Raw genomic sequence first — 19,232 nt, 5'->3', positions numbered from 1 at the left:
CTGAATTAGCAAATTTTCCTTAAGATGGCAGTCATCCTTGTTACCACTTGGTGATGATAAGGAAAATAAATGGAGGGCATTTCGTGACCATCGTAGAGGTAACACTTGGATGATTTTACAGTTTATTTTCTTTTTAATGCAGCTATAGATGTAAACACCGGTAATACATTTATCTGAGGCACTCCCACACACAGACCGGGCAGACTTAAAGGTCTGTAAACCCAAGAGGGAAAAGAAACAGGGAATATCTCCGAACAATTATGTCCAAAAGATGGCCCATGAAATCAAAGCTGGCATGGGAAAAAGGAGTACTGACTATGCCCAAGCCATTGTCTACACTGAAGAAACTCCACACCCCTGTTTATGAAAAGGAAATGGTAACAGCCCCTACAGAGCCAACGGGGGTGAAGACTCTCTCATCGTGGAGACACTGTGGCTTAGATTAAGTAATGATTGTTCAACAACTGTTAGGAGAATAACCCCAAAGTGCTGTAAAGTCTATCTGTTTATACGAAACTCACGATTCTACCACCAGCGCTGGCATTATTTTGAAAGCAAAGCCTTACAGAAGATCGTATGTGAAGACTCAAGCAGGGAAGGGGAGGCTCGAACTGTGTGCTGTTGCTCCTGACACCATAAAGGGCTTTGATAAGTCAGTTACCCTTTGAGCTGTATTGCTCCATTATCCAGAGCTTTGCCAGTAAAAAGGAAACATCAGAATGATCCAATTTTTAATCTAAAAAAGGAAAGACTTGATTAACTATTACCGGGTTATATTGATGTATCCACACAGTGGTAAAATAAATTTTAATATGTGTATCGTAGACCTCAACAATTGAAACAAAAGACTGAAACAAAGATATTGAAAAACTTGAAATCCACTGTAGGATTCTGTCAACATAAAAGGCTTCTACAACACTGACTCGTTTTTGTTTAAGTGCACGGCTCTCTGACCACTAAAAGGAGATGATTTTTACGTTCATAGATTGAATTTGAAATTACAGGATTCCCCAATTAGCTTACCGCAGCACCGTCCAATCACAGACTAGCTTTTTAATGATGAGCAACTGGCTGCTCCCAAGCAGACATCGAATTGATCACTCTTTATACCGAGATTCACTGGTCTCTAATTTCTCAAGTCCCTGTTAGTCCCGTAACAATTCCTAAACTTAACAACACCCACACTTCTCAGCCTCGCAGCCAGCTTCTCAAATGCATCATCGCTATCTGCAGAAAATCAGCTGATGTCATAGTGACTCTAAAACAACACTGCATAGGCAGGGGATTCGCCTTTCCCCCTCCAAATCACCTCCAGCAGTTGCCTTGTTAACTATGCCCTCTAAAATCAGAATTAGTCACACGTTGTTTCGTAGAACCACGGGTCTGAATTGAATGGCACTGCTTCAGGGTAACTCAAAAGACACATCCATTGTGAGGTTTCATTGACACGGGGTCAGTTGATACACATTTTCCACATGCTGGATTCTTTGGGGTAAAGCAGCAGAAACAACATCAGCCTTTGTGCCACGACTCCTTGTCTACTGTGACTCTTGAACAGTCATGCGTATGCCGTCGGGGTTTTAATAAGAGACTCTTAGATTTGCCAAACTCAAAACCTGACCTCGATCAGGAGCTGATTTCACTGAGGATGAATGAAGAAGAAAAATGTATTTGACTCCTCCTAAGCTCTCCCGAAGCAAACCAAGGTCATCGTGTGGCCCCTGTAAAAGTCAATATTTTATTAAAGTAAAGAATCTCTTGGCTCTAAACTCTTCAAGTGTAGCTAAACTGTGTGTATAGCTAAGGAAGTGGAAGACAAGTAGTTCTATTTCTTTTATTTATTTATTTTGAGAGGGTCTCGCTCTGTCACCCAGGCTGGAGTTCAGTGGTGCAATCTTGGCTTCCTGTGCAACCTCTGCCTCCAGGTTCGGTCGATTCTTGTGCCTCAGCCTCCCAAGTAGCTGGGATTACAGCCATGCACAACCACGCCCAGCAAAGTTTTGTATTTTTAGTGGCGACTGGGTTTTGCCATGTTAGCCAGACTGGTCTTGAACTCTTGATCTCAGGTGGCCCACCCGCCTCGGCCTCCCAAAGTGCTGTGATTACAGGAGTGAGCCACAGCACCAAGCCAAGTAATTGCATATCTATTCATGTTGCATTCAGTGTGGAATGTGAAAGAGAAAGTGAAGGCCTCACTGATCTCAAGGCTGGCTCACTACTGAGGCTTCAGGAGCAGGATGATGAACAATCAAATAAAGGCAGGAAACTAATCATCTGCAAATTCAAACCCAAATTTGACATGTCAAATGATGTCATTTTAACTAAAGCTCTAGTTGGAACTTTTTATTGTTTAATATGATATATCTTTAGTACAGGACGTGATATCACCTTACAGAATACAATACAGTTCAAGGTAGGCAGATGCTCAAAAACAATAGGAATAAAAAAATAGAAAACTGATTTTCAAAGTGTCGAGGACGTCATTCAAAAGTACACTTGAAAATAAGCTAAAAGACTGAAGATAATTGTATGTGCTTTTTGGAAACATTGAGCTTATTCTTTTTGTCAGGGGGATAATACTCTTCCCGTGAGGTGGGAAGGAAGGGCAAATGTGATTGCTCAGGGAGGAGGAAAAGAGGTAAGAGTTTCAGGGCTCTGTGTAGGATGTAGGATGACCTCTACTTCCTGTTTGAAGCAGGAGGCAGGGCTGTGTGTGAAGGATGTGACACCTACGGAGTGCCAGGAGGAACACACATAATGCAGCAACATGTTTCCCAAACTACTGAGAGGAGAATTTCCCCACGTTGGTTATTAAGTTAGAATGAGTCAAGGGTTTCGTCTTGTTTTCTTTTGTCTTGTTTTTGAGTTATGGGGTATATTCTAAGGCAGGCTCTAAAAATAACATGCTCTTATACATAGAGATAATAGTCATATGTGTCCCAGCCCATTAAGGCTGCTGTAACGAACTACCATGGACTGGGTGTCTCCAACAACAAAGGTTTATCATTCACAGTTCTGTAGGCTGCGGAACCCAAGATCAGGACTCCTGCAGACTCAGTCTCTGGTGAGGATCCACCTTCTGCTGCCTAAGCGGCCACCTTCTCACTGTGTCTTCACATGGCAGAGCGGGTAAGGGAGCCCTCTGGAGTCACTTTTATAAGGGCACTAGTCCCATTCATGGAGGCAAAACCCTCATGACCTAATCACCTTCTAAGAGCCCCACCTTCTAACACTGTCACATTGCTGATGAGGATTGCAACAGATGCATTTTAGAGACACACATTCAGTCCACAACAGTATCCTCAAGACAAGTGTTCTGGGAACATGGAGGAAGTGATGGTGGCACCTTCATTTGTTTATTTGCTTTCAAAATATCATAGGTAGTGCCTGGTTAAGTAAATGTAAGGATTAAATTACCTGGTTTTAACTAAACTAACCCTGACAGAAAAAGGACACGTGCGTTAAAATCGTTCCTTCACAGAAACCCTGAGTTGAGGGTAATACTGACACTCAAAGCCAACAGCAAGAGTGATAGAGCCATCCTCTGTCCGTCTCCGAGCACAAGCTCACTGTCAACAACAGGAGGTCAGGTCAGTGATGATCTAGCCAGAACTGCAGGACGCTGACCAAAAGAAATACACATTACTTAGAAAGATCATTTGATTTATGGGATTCCAAGTGAATCAATGAAAAGGAAGCTTGCACTAACTGTGCACTGTGATTTAAAATATAAATTAAAGATAGAATGGTTAGTAAGATAGTTAAAAATAGCTATCTAGACTATGGAGAAAAATCTTTTCAATTTTTAAAAGATATTTAAAGCCACGAATACTCAATATTGTACTTTACAATTTTTATTAACTTAATGAGAAATGTATTTGTAAGTCTTGCTGATGGCATCTCACTAAATAATAAAAGAGACCAAGAAAATCCGAATAGCTTTGGGAAAGCATTTGTTCTTCCTGCCACTGCAAATTTATTGAAATAATACATGGAAATGAATGTGTCAGTGTCAACAAGGTTTAAATCATTCATTTGTCTTAGTCCGTTTTATGTTCCTATAATGGAATACCACAGACAGATAAATTGATAAGGAAAATAAAGTTATTTGATTCACAGTTCTGGGGGCTGGAAAGTCCAAGGCATGGTGCCAGCCTCTGCTTGGCCTCTGGTCGGGGGCTTCTTGCTACATCATCCCATGGCAGAAGGCAGGGTCAAGAGACCACAGGGGAGAGCAAGAGTTTTAACTGGCAGCCTCAAGCCCTTTTATAACTGGCATCAATTCATCCACGAAAATGGAGCCCTCACGAACTACATGCCTTCCATGAAGCCCCACTTCCCAACACTGTTGCATTCTGGAGAACACATCCAAACCGTGAATTTGGCCCCCAGTCCCCAATTTTTATGTTCTTCACACAAACAAAACTAATTCCATCCATTAGGCCCCAAAGTCTTCATTCATTCCAGCATCAACTCAAAAGTCCATATGTCAGAGTCTCATTGAAATCAGATATGGATGAGACTCAAGTCAAGATTTGTCATAGGACAAATTCCTTTCTTTGAGTCTGTTAAATCTACAAGTTATCTACTTCCAAAATAGAATGTTGGGACAGGCATAGAACAGACATTCCCATTATATTAAAAAGACATTGGAAAGAAGAAAGGGTAACTGGTCCTAAGTAAGCCTAAGATCCAACAGGGCCGACATGGAATCTTAAAATTCCAGAATCTTCATTCACTGGGGCAGGGTTTGGTCCTCCAAGGTCTCAGAAAGCTCCACCCCTATGGCTTTGCTGAGTTTAACCCATGCTTCAGGTCTCATGGGTTGGAATCATTTTCCTGCAGTTCTCCGAAGCTAAAGTTGAACACTAGTTCTGGGATCTCAGTGGTGGTCTCACTTCCATGGATCCACTAGCCATTGCCCTCACAGGGACTCATATCTGCCTCTGACTGGGTCTCCAGACTGTCATTATTTGAAATCTAGGTGGAATTCACCATGGCCCACAGCTCTTGCATTCTGCATGCCTGAAGAATTAGCACCATGTGGACACCACCAAGGTTCACAGCTTGTACCTTCAAAGCAATGGAATGAGCCATATGTGGGCCCACTTGAGCAAAAGGCTGGGGGGCAGAGGGGCACGGCACAAGAATGCAAGGAACACAGTCCTGAAAAGGCTCATGTGTGGGTCCTATAGGTGCCTCTCTGGAAATCTTGTCCTCAAGATCCTAGTTTATCTCAAAGATCTTTGAAATGCTTTAAGGGTCATTTTCCCATTGTCTTAATGAATAGCATCTGACTCCCTTCTAGCTATACCAATCTCTCAGCAAAAGATGACCGGGGCAGACCCTTGGTTTGCTCTCTCAAAGATGCCTTTTCATTCTTTACATGGCCAGAATTTGAAAAATTCTCCAAATTTTTATGTTATGTTTTTATTTGGATTATAAATTTCATCTTTAAATTATTTCTCTCTTCTCACATCTTATATGTGATTAAAAGCAGCCATGCAACTCTTTTAATACTTTGCTTAGAAATTTAATCTGTCACATCTCCTGGTTCATCACTCCTAAATTCTGCCTTCCATAAAGCCCTCAAGCATGGACACACTTAAGCCAAGTGATTTGCTGCTGTATAACACAGATGGCCCTTACTCTAGTTTTCAATACCTTGCCCTTCAGTTCCACTTCAGGCCTCATAGAAATGACCCTTGCTGTCCATATTTCTACCAACATTATGATTTCAACCACTTAAGTAATCCTCTAAGTACCAAATTTTTCCAACATTCTTGTCTTCTTCTGATCCATCACCAGAACTTCCCTTAACATTCTATTCACAGCAATCTGGCTTTTTATAGCTTTGTCCCCCAAATTATTCTAGCCTCTACCTATTACCCTGTTCCAAAGCTGTTTCTACATTTTCAGGTATTTATTTTAAGCAGTAGACCCACTTCTCAGTATTAATTTTCTGTCTTAGTCTACTTCATGTTACTATAGCAGAATACCACAGACTGGAGGTTTAGCAAAGCAGCAGCTTATTTGGCTCACAGTTCTGGAGGTGGAAAAGTCCAAGGGCATGATTTCAGCATCTGCTTGGCATCTGTTGAGGGCCTTCTTGCTGCATCATCCCAGGAAGAAAGACAGAAGAGCAAGAGATCGTGAGAGAGAACAAGAGACTAAACTCATAGCCCCAAGCCCTTCCACAATCAGCATTAATGTATCCATGATGCTGGAGCCTTCATGACCTAAATCCTCCCAACACTGCTGCATTCAGGATTATGTTTCCAACACACGCTTCATTTGGGGGACACATTCATCTCCCAGCCAATTGGATGGTGCCTGCCACATTGAGGGCAGGACAGATTTTTACTCACATGTTAATCTCCTCTGGAAACACCCTCACAGACACACTCAGGAGTCATGCCTTACCAGTCCTCTAAGTATTCCTTAATCTAGTCAAGTTGACACCTAAAATTAACCATCACAATTTGCCAGCAAATACTACTAGAAGATGCATATAAAATAAATATATTTATTTAAAGCATTAAAAGAAGGAGTAAATTTTGTTATCTGGTTGTAAGATTAGCTACATTAATTTGCTGTGTGTGTGTGTGTGTGTGTGTGTGCGTGTATGTATTAGGATAGGTTATATATAAGATTAGCTACACTAATTTGCTATATATAATATATACCTATATATACACACATACATACATGTATATGCCTATCCTAATACACACACACACACACACACACACACACACAAATAGCAAATTAGTGTAGCTAATCTTCCAACCAGATAACAAAATTTACTCCTTCTTTTAATAGCTATAAATTAGTGCAGCTAATCTTATATATATATATGTATGTATTAGTCAAGATAGATTATCTGTAGCACAGAAGCACCAAGTCCCAGTGTTGTAAAGCAATAAAGATATATGACTATTTCTTACTTATCCAGTGTCCACTGGGGACCCCGACTATGAAGCTATTCTGAATGGCTGCCCTCCAAGGGCTAACCAAAGGGGCCCAGGCTCCTACTGTCATGTGCCTGCACCGTCAGCATCCTTTGTTTCTGGCAGCACAGAGTGGGGGAGCCAAGCAGAAGATCAAGAGACATTGTGTGGCCAGACCTAGATGCAACTCCTCTCGCTTCCACTCATATTCCATTGGCCAGAACCCAGATATGTTGTCTCATCTTGATGCAAAGGGGCTGAGAAGGGTAATCTTCCCATATAACTCAGCGGAAAATTAAAGGTGTGTTTCAAACTGTCCACATATATTTCTAACATGTATAATCTTATAGTATGTGATCAATTCTGTTTCAGGAAGGAAATTTTGTGAGCATCTAAAGGACAGATATGCTAAAGAAAGTGTATTCTAACACAAAAGGAAGTTGTAAATAAAAAAAATATTTCACTGAAAAATTATGATGTTTTAACCATAATGAAAACAAAAACAAGTAGGTAAGACTATCAGGTGAATCTATTCCATAAGTCATGGGCAAAGTAATTTAGTAAGGAAATTAAATCCAAAGTGAACAAGCCAGCGATATAGTCAATTTTATAAAAACAAGAGCTTTAAAAAAGTTGTGAAACCTTGACAATTCATAACAAGAGGAGGACAGATTATGTGTCTTTGTTGTGCCACACACACGTTTGCTGATCATACTGTGGCATCGTTTCAAAAAGCTGTCAAAATTAAGAGTACGTTATACATCGTTTCTTTTACTAGAAGAGAAGCATTCGAGCTTTGTTAGTACTTTCTCTAATATGTAGCTGTCACCTAATAGATACTTGTGCTGCTTCCAGCAATGGGGGGTGAGCCATAAGAAATCCAACACTCATTGATAAGAACTCCCAGGAAGCTTGGAATACAACACGAATTTCTCAATCCTTTCTAGGACATTCATGAAAAATCCTCAGCTAATATATTTCATGGTAGAGGGAACAAAGCAAGGATATCTACTCCTACTGCCTATCTTCAACATTATACCAGATGCTCTAACAAGTTGAATAAAGCCAGAAAAACAAAAATCAAGTTTTGAAAAGAATAAGTAAACTAGTCAACATATATGAACAACATGATTGCTTCTCTAAAAATCCTGAGAAAACGTCAGCTACCAAAACTAGTAAGTGAAGAATATTTAGCACGTTTGAAAAATACAAAGTCAACAAAAATCCGTTGTGTTTCTATATACTAGCAACCAACAATAGGAAATAAATTTGTTGAAAAGAAAGAATTACATATATGGCAGCATTAAAAACATAACTGTTTAAGAATATGCTTTTTAGAACTATCAAATGCGGCTGAGAGATTAAAGAAGACTGAAATAAAAGAGATATCCCTTGGGTGTGCACAGGAATATTCAATACAGGTATCGTCTCGGTTCTCTCAGAATTAGTCAGTAGACTTGAGGGCATCCCAGTCTTAACCCCGGCAGGCTTTTTACCAAGAAAAATGGCAAGTTGATTCCAAAATTGATTTTGAAATGAAAACATTTGATCACATTTCTCACTAGGCAATAATTTTTATTAGACCAAAAAAATAAGATTTTAAAATGTGTATGCTTTAATACATTTTACAAATGTATATAGACATAGATTTTATAGATGTATATGCTTTATAATTCATAAATGCATTAACATAAAATACATGTATATGAATGTACATAATATATAAGTATCTAAAAATATATGTTTGAAATATGTGCATTTTTTTCTCAAAAGGATATTATGAAACCATAAAAGTGTGGAGAGCTAGAACAGATTTAAATGCTGGAAAGTATATCAAGGCTGCTTTTCATGCGGTTATTATATATTAAAGAATTATTGTTATTCTCTTATAAGTTCCAAAATCCTCAGACTTCAAGCACCTAATATACAATTCTCTTTAAGAAAAAAAATAAACAATGAGACTTTCTCTTCTGGCCCAGATAAGAAACAGGGATCAGATTTATTCTACTAACTTAACCAGAAAAGCAGGCAAAATACATTAATCATGGTTTGGGCTTTGGATAGAAGGCAGCAGAGGACCATGGGCCCAGGGAGAAGGTAAGCAAAGGGTTGGGAGCCCACAGTGATCACAGCTCACGCCTTGGAGACAGTGCCCAATGGACAGACTGAGCTGCTCACTGGGTTGAGATGGAAGTTTATGGAGACTGAGATGGCTGGAAGTTGGGAACAGCATCACAGAGGAGTCACCTTGATTTTTGACTGAGTACTTGTCTGTGAAACATGACAGGAGATTACCCCTGACTGGGCAAACAAATATCCAAATCATCCCTAGAGGTCACACAAAGTTGGGAATCGTCCATGGCTTCACAAGTCTGACTGAAAGGACTTTAACCGGGCATCAGGTGGAATCCTCAGAGCAGTCTCACTCTTGTAGTAGGTCTGTATTCGCTTTAGAAAATAACTGCTCTAGAGTCAAAAACCTCAAAGAATCCCACTGATTCCAGGTAATATAACTGGGTGCTAGAACAAAATTCAGTCTCACTTAAAGCAACATGACAAAGCCAGCAACAAAATATATAAGATTCACTGTGTTCAATGTCTATTCCAATTTACCAGGAATGAAAATAAAAACACAACATATCAGTTTTGTGGGATGCAAATTTAACTTTGTATTTAAACAGAAATGTAGAACATTCAGTGCTTCTATATAGTAATAGTTAGGTTTCCATCAAGAAAACTAGAATACATAGAGAAGAATAGAGCTGGACACAGTGGCTTATGCCTGTAATCCCAGTAGTTTGGGAAGCTGAGGCAGACAGATCACTTGAGGTCAGGAGTTTGAGACCAGCCTGGCCAACATGGTGAAACCCCATCTCTACTAAAAATTTTTTAAAAAATTAAAAATTAGCTGGGCATGTTGGCGTGTGCCTCTAACCTACTTGGGAGTCTGAGGAACAAGAATTGCTTGAACCTGAGAAGCAGAGGTTGAAGTAAGCAGAGATTGCACCACTGCACTCCAGCCTGGGCAATGGAGCATGACTCCATCTCACAAAAAAAAAAAAAGGAAGAGAAGAGAAGAATAAATGTTGATTAAGGAGAAGAAAGAAAACAAAAGATAATAACAGAAATCAATAGAACAGGAAATAGAAAGATGATAGAGGACGTCAGTAAAATCAAAAGCTAGTTCTAGTTCTTTGAAAATGTTAATAAAACTGATAAACTTTTGTCCAGACTGACCATGAAAAAAGAAAGAAGACACAGCTTCCCAAAAATAAAAATTAAAAACAGGACATCGCTATAGATCCTATGTTCCTTGAAAGGACAATAAGGGAACATTATGAACAACTTTATGCCAATAAACTACATTTTATATGAAATGGACAAATTTCTTAAAAGACTCAAACTACCAAAGCTCACTTAATAAAATAAATAGATAACTCGAATTATCCTACATCTATTAGTTAAAATTTAAAATTTTAGTTAAAACCCTTCCCTAGAAGAAACTTCAGGACCAGATTACTGACCATTTAAGGAAGAAATTATACCAATGCTACACAAACTTTTACATTAAATCAAAAAAGAGGCAACATTTCCAAATTTATTTAAGGAAGTTACCATTTCCCTGATAACAAAACCAATTATATTACAAGGAAACAGAACTACAGACCAATACTCCTGAAGGTGGGTGTGACAATCGTTACTGAAAATACAGCAAATTGAATCCAAGAATACATAAACAGGATAAGACATCATTACAAGAGTTTAGGAATGCAAGGTTGGTTTAACATTCAAAAATTAATCAACATAATATATCACATTAGCAGACTAAGAAAGAAAAACCTATGATACAAAACCTCAATAGATACAGAGAAAGCATTTGACAAACCTCATCATCCATTCATGATTAAAAATATCAGCAAAGTAATAATAGAGTGACTCTTCTTCCCCTTTTGCAGGGCATTGGGAAAAACCTACAGCTAGTATCAAACTTAATGGAAAAGAGCAAATGCTTTCCTACCCTGAAGGTGGGAACAAGCAAGGATGACCATTCTCACCACTGCTGTTCAACAGTGTACCACAGGGTCTAGCCAGGCTAATAAAAGAAGATAAATTTTAAAAGGCATACAGATTGGAAAGAAAGAAGTAAAACTGCCATACTATGACTATAAAAGACTTACATAGCAGAAGATGTGCAGATGTGTACACTTTAAACCTGCAAACAATGCTAAAAGAAACTAAGGAAGACTTAAATAAATGAAGAGATACTCCATGTCCATGGATGAGAAAAATCAGTGTTGTTAAGATGGAAATTCTACCCAAATTACTATATGGGTATAATGCAATCCAAATAAAACTCTCAGCAGTATTTTTGTAGAAATGAACAAGCTAATTCTAAAATACATATAAAATGAAAGGATATTGACTAGGCAAAACAATTTTGAAAAAGAACTATCTTAAAGAACTTGCACTATCTAATTTAAAGACTACCAGTAAAACTGCAAAAGTCAACTCAGTACAATATTGGAATAAGGATAGGAACAGAATACAGAGTCCAAAAATAAATCCACACTTACTAAGTTATTTGACCAAAAAAATGCCAAAGTAATTCAGTGGAAAATGGGTCATCTTATTTTCTGATTTTTCTGATATTGGATATCCACACGAAAAATAATGAACATCAACACTTACCTCACACATATTCAAAAATTAACCGAATGCACCAGGAATCTAAATTTAAGAGATAAAACGACAAACCATGTAGAAAACACAGGGAAAAAAAATCTTTGTGGTTTTGAGTTAGGGAAAGATTTTTTAGACAGGACACAAAAAGCATGAACCATATAATTAAAATTCTACAAATTGGACTTCATCAAAATTCAAAACGTTCACATTTTTTTTTTTTTTAGACAAGACAAGGTCTTTCTCTGTCACCCAGGCTGGAGTGCAGTGGTACAATCTCAGTTCACTGCAACCTCCGCTTCCCAGATTCAAGTGATTCTCGTGTCTCAGCCTCCCAAGCAGCAGGGATTTCAGGTGCCTGCCTTGACACCCAGCTAATTTTTGTATTTTTTATTAGAGACAGGGTTTCACCATGTTGGTCAGGTTGGTTTTAATCTTCTGACCTCAAGTGATCCACCCACCTCAGCCTCCCAAAGTCCTAGGATTATAAGTATAAGCCACCACACCTGGCCAAAACTTTCACTTCTTAAATGCCACTAGTAAGAGTACAAAAGATGTCACAGACTAATATCTGATAAAGATATTTCATCCATAAGAAAACATACAACCCAGTATTAAGAAGATAGACCAGGTGCAATAGCTCACACCTGTAATCCCAGCACTTTGGGAGGCCAAGGTGGGCGGATCACCTCAGGTCAGGAGTTTGAGACCAGCTGGGCCAGCACGGCAAAACCCCATCTTTACCAAAAATACAAAAATTATCCGGGTGTGGTGGTGGACGCCTGTAACCTCATCTACTCAGGAAGCTGAGGCAGGAGAATCACTTGAACTTGGGAGGCGGAAGTTGCAGTGAGCCTACATCATGGCACTGCACTCCAGCCTGGGTGACAGGAGTGAGACTCCATCTCAAAAAAAAAAAAAAAAAAGATAATTTATTAATCATTTGGGAAATGCAAATTAAACCACAATGAAATGCCACTGCACACCCACCAGAACGACTAAAACTTAAAAGACTGGCAAGATGAAGTGATGCTGAGAAATAAAATAGACCGTGACACATGCAGCAGTGTGAATCACAAAAGCACTGTGCTAAGTGAAAGCAGCCAGACCAGATACAAAACCATAGGACGCTATTAATATGACATGAAAAAAAAAAGGACAACGTGCACAGCAGTTGCCAGGGCCCTGCTCCCCCAGAGATCCAAATCTTTTATCGTAGTGAACCATCACATCTTATCTCATCATAACATTTGAGTAAGTGAACAATTGCATCCTTGCACACTCCAGAGTCCAGAAAGTGTTGCCTGGATTAGCACGTCCCAAGAACTGAATTCCTTTGTGGAACCATACTGTGCAGGGCTGGGTCTTCCCAGCCTCATGTACAGACCACAGTGCCCACGTTCCAACACAAAGGGTCAGTGCCCACCAGGTGGGAAGCAGGTGTGGTTCATCAGGTCCTAACGTGACACACCTGGCTCAGAGCAGGCACCCGAAACTACTGCGTAGATTAGATGGATGAGTGGATGAAGCAGGTGCACCACGTGACACTTGATCCTAGGATTTGGATCATCTGAAAAATGTCTACCCTGAAACAGACCCAACACATATTTACTAACATAAAGACAACAAAGTTGACCAAGTACTTCCCACAATTATGGATGTGAAATCACTTTTTCTAATTTGCCAGTTTCTAGGACTAAAAAACAAAAAATGCCCCTTTGAATCCCCCTAAATGTAACCCCATGTTAAAGATTACATCAGAGCAGGAAAAGGTTTTTTTTTTTAACATACTTGCATTTCTCAAGTGCTAGACAAAGTTTGCTCTAAGAGGCTTGGTGGGCAACATTAATTTTAATGAAAGGATATTTTTGTGTATATAAATACACACACACACACACACACACACACACACACACAGAGTTTTTCTGTCTGTCATTCCCAGAGAGGTGGCCGCCCCCTACAGCAGTTAGAAAAGAGCAAGGCACTTGCTCCAGATACAGCCGTTTGGTATTTGCCACCAACACAGGAGACGAGCAGAAAAAGCAAATCCGAAATTCCTTCCTATAGCACGACATACATCTAGAGCGGAAATCATGGGGAATTTGAATGACTGATGATAACACAACTACTTTCAATTTGCAGATGAATCTTGGCTTTGCTTAGACTATTTGAAATATTGAGTAGATAGGAAAAGATACAGCCATGCATTAGGTTGGCATGAAATTGCAGTTTTTTTGTAGTGAAAATGGTCAACTGCTGACATTTTCATAAGGTTGACCTGGTTAAAGGACAGTGGGAGTATATGGATATCAACTTTATTTTTGTTTTCAAGAATCATAAAGCTTGAAGGACCCTTAAAAAATGAAGTCCAACTTTCTCATTATAAGTTTGCATTTGCAGGACTGGGTATAAATGAAAATTTTTGAAGGCCGCCAAATATCAGTGGGATAAATGAGACAAGCTAATTTCACATGCCTGTTGAGGAATGCCCACAGTATGAGAGACACAGCCTCTTCTAGTTAATGCAACACTTTGAGTGGCCCCGAGTCCCAGTGAACCTCATAGTCCAATAGCACTGCTAGGGCTCCAGCCTTTAAAAACAGAGACCGGTCAGAGAATGCCAGGCATTCAAGCCTGACAGAGGCCATATCTTAGAAAACCACACAAACCATGCTACTGGGTCTGGACTCCATTTGCTGGCACTGGGAAGTCCTTTCAATATTAAGCGGAAGGAAGAAATGGTTGGATCACTCTGGCAACCCAGCAGACAGTTTTGAGGAGCACAAGATGGATGACAGCAGGCAAATTCAGGAACCAGACAGGAGCATGCAGGATGAACAAAGAAAGAGGTGCCGCAGTGCAGGGGGAAGCCACACCCGAACTTCCTCGGAAGTGTAGAGAAGAAAGGGTAAGGCTCATAAGATCATGGAAAGTTGATGACGGTCAAGAGGATTTTGACTTTCTTCTGGCTATGAGTGAGTAGGTTTGAGGAAATGGGTAGTTTTTTTGTGGAGAATATCTACAAGACAAGCAATATTTTCAGGGGAGTGGCAGGTTTAGGGAAGAAAGGTGGAGAGCTGGCTTTGTGCAAAGATGGACCCAGTAAGGTAAACATTTGCAGTTGAAAAGGAGTTTTGTTGACTATGAGTGAAAGGGGTACAAGGGTGCAGACTAATAATCGGAGTCTGCTAAAGGGGTAAGATGACTCAGGGCAGGCGATCCTGGGAGCTTCCTTTTTATTTAGGGAGCAAGAGCTGCGGAGTTGGGGGAAGGGGTTTAAAAGACGGAAGCAAGTATTAGAAGTGACACCAGTTATTTTCTGGTTGTCATCGGCTAGGAGGGCCAGGAATTGCCTGATGGGGTCAGTGGGTAGGCCGGGTCCTGTTCTGTGGTGTGTGATGCTGATGAATTCCCAGGTCAGGGATCAAATTTGCAAGATGCTCTGGGCTGAGTGGGAAAAAGTTGTGGATATCTTCTGTCTCTGAGGCAGCTTTGCCAATAGTACAGTTGCCATGACTCTGGCTACAGGGACTCATGACCCAGTTCTCAGGGGATCAAGCCCAGCAAATTCAGCAGGATTTTTTGGTTAGCTCTGCCAGGTCTCAAAGAGCCAGATTCTTTACTGAAACCTTCAAACCTGCTGACATTATGGCTATCACAATAACTAACTGTCACAGGCCACATCTTAATTTACAACTTTGTAAATTACATGTAGGATACAAGAATCCTATCCTTAGTAAACATTAGGCATTTGTCTTACTGGCTGGTCTTGATTGCAGTAAAAAAAAAAAAAAAAAAAAAAAAAAAGTCTAGAAATGTATCAACACTAGTGAATATCGAGTGTGAATTTTGGAGAAAGGTCGGTTTAAATGAAAGCTCTTCTACATTGCCTGGCTCCCTTTAAAGGCCCCACTGTGGTTACTGTACCAGGGGCTCAGCCCCAGGGTGCTACCACAGGGAAACCCAGAGTTCATTCCTGCTGGAGTGATTCTCCCACCACTTTCCATCAATACAGACCACACAATATGGACCGTGTGGTCAAATTTCAGAGGTACAGGCAGATGATTAAAAAAAAATGCAGAGATACAGCAAGTGAAATAGACTTAAATATAGGAAGACAGACAGAGAGAGAGAGAGATCGTATAATTTAGTCTAGTGGAAGGAGAGGTTAGAAAAAACAAGTTGTTTCACACAGTAGCCAGTGCTAGAAAAATGGTACCGAGGAAGAAAATGGCTGGTTGGGGAAGGATTCTCACTTCACATCAGGAGCTGAAAGAGCACTTTGAAGAGTTGCCCATGGGGAGTGGCTAGGGCAAAGAAAATGCAGAAGCTGTGCATGAGACAGTGTTCTGTGGGTCTGAATACTGACAGCAGCTTGTCACCACAGCCCTGAAGCAGAGGGGACAGTGGCGAGCGGTGGCGATTCCACCACCCAAAAGCTGGTCACACAGGTAACTCTGACTTTGGTATCACTATCTCCACAAAATAAGATTAGTAAGATTCAATTTCTATTATGCAGGTAACTAACCTTTCTATTTTCCTTTTATTCAAGCAATTTTATAATAGATTTGTGATATACTTGGAGATCAATTCTGTGATGTCATTTCCTCAACAGCGTCCAAAGGCCTTCATCATAAAAGGTCCACATTAAGGAAAACGCTTTCATCAAGTCAAGGCCCTAGCTGTTTATCATGGCAACAATCCAGTGAACGCCAAGTCAAAGGGAAGATTGTTTTGCACACAAAACTAAAGGAAACACAACGTTAATAGTCAGTTTAATGTCCTTCTGTGTTTACCAGGCTATTCATCTTGAGGTTGCTTGGATTTTGGAAAGTTCTATGATCATTCCATGCACAGTAAAATGTATGTCCAATACAAGTTAAACACAATCCTTTATTATTTCATTATTGATTGATTTGATATGAAGTAGCCTCTTAGGCTTCATTGCCTTACTCTGAGAAAGCCCTTGGGGGAAAGCAGTCCTGTGTCTACTCAGCATAAGCAACTAGAACTACAAACAGAAACTGCAAGTTGCTTTGAAATGTCCTTCACTGACTCTAGCAGGCCTGCAACTTGTTTCTAAAATCTAAAAATATTAACTTCCAAAACTTTGCAGGAATGTAATGAAAGCTCTGAAGTTTACCCACATGTTGACAAAACATACCCTAAATAAACACTGTCCTTTCCCTGAAAAACATGGCAAGACCTTACTGTAAGGTCAACTCTGTAAACCACTCTCTTAATAAGTGAGATTCACGAAACAATGCACTCGCACAGACAGACAGACAGACAGATATAGAGTTTTTTTGGCTAGAAGAACATCATGGAGGAAAGAAAGAACTGAAGGAGAAAAGAAGCAGAAGAGGAGGAGGGACTTACAAAGTTTGCTCAACAGGTTAAGGATTTTTGCCTGGCATACAATCTGTGATATTGCCCCTACATCTTTTTTTTTTTTTTTTTTCACTTTAACGGAATATGGCTGATGGGCTCTAGGCCTGAAACTCGTGAAGGAATAACTGATCAGCTCACTCAGAGCAAGCACCCGGTGTATGCGATCTCCCCAGACTGTCAGAAACAACCTCCAATGTACTCACCACTAGCGCAGGGCTGCTACATCAGACGCGGAGCCCAGGTTCTCTGAGTAATTACTCACAACCCTTCTTTCAGTTCCTTATCTCTTGAAGTGAGCAAGAAGCAGCAATCTCTAGGAATTAAATAATTGCTACAACTCTTGTGATCTAACAGAAATCATTGAGGTGTCACAGGTAAGTACTCAAATATTCAAATATGTAATTAAATATTCATATCCAGCCTTCCCTTTTGTTCTCTAGGCTCTCAGGAATTTCACAGCTTCTAGACAAGGGGACACGTGGAAACACAATTTAACCAGACTACCGTTACAAGCTCATAACCACCGTCAATTCATATCAGTTAACTGTTGTCAGAACGTTTGTCAGGACATTTGCTTTACAGTCCCTGCTTTACCAAGCACCCTTTGCTGTGGTTTCAAACAATGTCCCAATCCTTCATTCCATAAACAAATGAAACCGTGAAGAAAAACCAGAGGCCTCGACATTGGAACTATTCATTTGGGATTATTATTCATGGTTAGTAGAATTTTTCTGCCTTCAGTCTAAAAATGCCAGTACGTGTACAGTAAAACAATTTGTATTCCAAAGGCGTCTTCCCCTCGAAGTTAAACAAGCAGGCTCTCTGGGGAATACTGTAGATTTGGTGCGCCTGGCTGAGCCACCCTTTGTATTGCCACCTTAGCTGAAAGAGGGTATCCCCTCTGTGGTTAGGAAAAGCAGAAAGTCCCCCCACACAGAAGATGTAAGGACTATCCTTCGTCCGCAGGCACAGAACCCGTCTTTCAAATAAGTAAAGGACCAAGGTTACTGAGATATTCACCGGAAAAGCAAGATTGGGCTGTACCCCACACCCAAGGGGTAGTAGTCAGTTTGTTTTTAATTGGGGGAATGCCTATTTAACCAGTATTAAAGTTCCCAGTGGCTCTCCTCGGATTCCACAGACAACCTCCACCTTTTGAGAGTGACATGAGGGCAGTGGGAAAAGAAAAACACTACAGTCACACCCCACATAGCGCCATTTAGATCAACGTCAGACAGCAGTAGGACAGTGGTCCTAATATATATATAACACCGGGCCGGGCGCGGTGGTTCACACCTGTAATCCCAGCACTCTGGGAGGCCCGAGGTGGGCGGATCACCTGAGGTCAAGAGATCGAGACCATCCTGGCCAACATAGTGAAACCCCGTCTCTGCTAAAAATACCAAAATTAGCTGGGCGTGGTGGTGCGTACCTGTAGTCTCAGCTACTCGGGAGGCTGAGGTAGAAGAATCGCTTGAACCCGAGAGGCAGAGGTTGCAGTGAGCCAAGATCGCGCCATTGTACTCCAGCCTGGTGACAGAGCCAGACTCAGTCTCAAAACAAACAAACAAAAAAATGAATGAATAAATAAATAAATAAATATTTTATGTATGACACATATATAAAAGCCGTGTGGGGAAGCCCACCTTCCCCGGAGGGCTTAGCACTCCGTTCTAGCTGCCTGCAGCACTCCGCGGGTGACCTGCTGTGCAGGGGTGCAGCCCAGAAGCAGTGGGCGCTACCGTACAGCCCGGCGTGCAGTAGGCGAGGCCCTTAGGTTTGCGTCCGTGCACTGTGATGACATCGCCTAGTGACCTCAGAACGCATGCCCCTCCTGAGGCGAGCCGTGACGGTATTCCAGTTTCCCCTTGCTCTCAGAAACACTACTAAAAAACGGACAGCGCGGAGTGGGGAGTTGGGAGAGACGGCATGGGAGAAATGCCACGTATAGGTGAAGGGGAGGAAGGCAGCACATCACACTGCCACGTGGGCACCTATGCAACAATCTTGAGTGTTCTTCACATGTACCTCAAAACCTAAAATGCCATAAAAAAAAAATAAAAAACTTGAAGACCTCAGGTGACAGACGCCTCCTGCCACGCACCGACACCGACAGCCTGGGCAGTGGCTCCGCGCAGAGCAAGCCCCTCGCCCTCCTGCCGCAGGCCGACAGCCATCTGGACAGCACCCTTGCTGTTTTGTGACGCTGCT

This window comes from Aotus nancymaae, unplaced genomic scaffold (genome assembly GCF_030222135.1).
Source record: "Aotus nancymaae isolate 86718 unplaced genomic scaffold, 86718_ANA_hifiasm-v0.15.2.pri h1tg000036l, whole genome shotgun sequence".
Taxonomy (NCBI): domain Eukaryota; kingdom Metazoa; phylum Chordata; class Mammalia; order Primates; family Aotidae; genus Aotus; species Aotus nancymaae.
Note: the sequence above shows the minus strand (reverse complement) of the source record.